The sequence below is a fragment of the Cervus canadensis genome, chromosome 2 (assembly GCF_019320065.1).
Source record: "Cervus canadensis isolate Bull #8, Minnesota chromosome 2, ASM1932006v1, whole genome shotgun sequence".
NCBI classification, from domain to species: domain Eukaryota; kingdom Metazoa; phylum Chordata; class Mammalia; order Artiodactyla; family Cervidae; genus Cervus; species Cervus canadensis.
The window spans coordinates 15,048,360-15,051,041 of NC_057387.1; positions in this window are offsets into that span (position 1 = coordinate 15,048,360).

The following is a 2,682-nucleotide window of genomic DNA, read 5'->3' on the forward strand; positions in this document are numbered from 1 at the left end:
CTTATAGTTACGTGGGAAAGCTTATGGTGAAAGAGATTCTCTGGATAGCTAACCTGCCACAGAGATATGAGCATGAACAAATTTATCCTCACCTGGCATTGTCGATCAATAGCATTCACTGAGCAGGGACCCTGAGCTGGCCTCTCTAAGGCCGTGGACAGCTGCCCAGGTTGAGGTTGATCGTTTCTAAATTGATGGAACTTGAACAGGTCATAGTTCCACTGCAGACTATTCTTCATTCTTGGGCTGGGAAGACAGTTATATTGTCTTCCCATATATGCTTTTATTAAATATGCCATTAGACAAGACGGGTTCTTCCACATGATAACCGTATTACTTCTGGTAGAATGTAGACTAAATGGTTCTTCCTAAAGTAAAATACACTGGAAGATATTTGGTGCCAGTATCCAAATTAGCTTAAATCGTTTTTCCAAAATATTCTCACAATTCTCTAAGAAGAATTGTGGGTTTTTTAAGCCATTGGAACATTAAAAGAAATTTAACACAATAACAACTGGCTTTAATCTACACTGACTAAGTACAAGAGAGCAATGAGGGAATCATTTGAATGATGTATTGGAACCATTTGGATTAAGTGGGTTCACTTCAGATCTATAATAGGCAATAGCCATCATTATTTCTCCTGTTTTTGGTATTTTTATTTTTCTTGAAAAGTGGAGATTTCTTTACACAAAAGAATATTTTGTTTACAAGTCAATCTCATCTGTATTAATTTCTTCCCCAATAATTTTTTATATACTTTTATTTATTTTTGGCTGTGCTGGGTCTTTGTTGCTATTTGGGCTTTTCTCTAGTTGCAGAGAGTGGGGGCTACTCTCTAGTTGTGGTGTGTGGCCCTCTCATTGCGGTGGCTTCTCTTGTGGAGCACAGGCTCCAGGGCGCGTGGGCTTCAATAGCTGCATTACACGGGCTCAGTAGCTCTGGCTCCCGGGCTCTAGGGCACAGGCTCAACAGTGATGGCGCACAGACTTAGCCGCTCTGGTGCATCTTCCCAGATCAGGGATCAAACCTCTGTCTCCTGCACTGGCAGGCGGGTTCTTTACCACTGAGCCACCGTGGAAGCCTCACGTCCCCTAATAATTTAAAGAATGACCCTAAAGGTAGGCTTAGGACTTACATTTTACAAGATATTTGTTTTATCTAGTGGTTACTTGTGAAGAGGGGGTTGGGGGCAAGATAGAGGTAGGGAATTAAGAGATACAAACTAGTTTATTGAGTTGGCTAAAAAGTTCGTTCAGGCTTTTCCATAACAGCTTACAGGAAAATTTGAACAAACATTTTGGCCAACTCAATACATAAAATAAATAAGCTACAAGGATATATTATATAGCACAGGGAATATAACCAATATTTTATAGCTACTATAAATGGAATATTAAAAAAAAGACAAAATAAATAAATGGAATATAACCTTTAAAAATTGTAATCAGTATATTGTACACCTCTGACATACAATATTGAACATCAACTATATTTCAGTTTAAAAAATCCAAAAAACCCCATGACATTTCTGCATAAAATATTTGCATTCAAAATTATTCACGTATACATATTATAGTGAAAGTGAAAGTTGCTCAGTTGTGTCTGACTCTTTGCTACCCTATGGACTATACAGTCCATGGAATTCTCCCGGCCAGAATACTGGAGTGGGTAGCCATTCCTTTCTCCAGGGGATCTTCACAACCCAGGGATCAAGCCCAGGTCTCCTGCATTTACCAGCTGAGCCACCAGGGAAGCCCATACCTATTATATATAGACATAAATTTTAATTTGTTTTGCTTTTTAAAAAATTAAAGGGATAGGTTTGGTTAGTTAGTTGACTGGTTAGACATCAGAGATAGCTTTTAGTTTTTGAGACAATTGACTAAGTTATTCTAGATATTTAAACTTATGTTCATTAAGAAACCTCAAGTCAAACTATAAAGCACAAAACACAATACTTCAACATTTAAATGTTTTCAAAATATGTTTGGTTTAACTTTAGAGGACCTTTAAGAAATGATCTATTATCATCACTTCTTCCATTTTCATTTAAATTTTGCTTTGTTTCTATTAAATTAAAACAAAGGTCAGCATAATACTTCTTTTTTTTTTTTTTTTAGCATAATACTTCTGTAGGTAAGCCTCCCTTGGATACAGGGAAGATGAAAAGATGAAAGGGAATTTGCTGATATCAAAAATTGAGATAACCAAGGGTGTACCTGAATTCCAGTCAATTTAGACATGCATGGATCAAAGATGTCCTCAGGGCTCCACTCTCTTCATCTTTCAGTTTTATTTATCCCTCCTTGGCTATGAAGCCAGATATCCACTCCCCAAATGACAGTGAGACGGTCTCTGGAAGGCCTCATATCCCACAATCCTTGTTTAACAACCCAGAAAAAGAAGCCATCATTAGTTCCCCCCACCCACCCTGCAAAAGCTTAGAAAGACTGATTGTTCCCTGCTTGGTTGAGTTGCATGCCCAACTATGTACCATTCTATTAGGCAGAAGAGTGGAGGAGGGTTCTGATTGGCCAGATATAGGTCATAGAACCACATCTAGAGAGGGAAAGTAGGCCCAAACTGATTGTATCAGACGGAGTCCTCACAAGAAAGAAATTCTGTACAGGAAGAGAGTCAGAAAAGACCTGAGACAGACCACAAGAGACATTCAGTTCC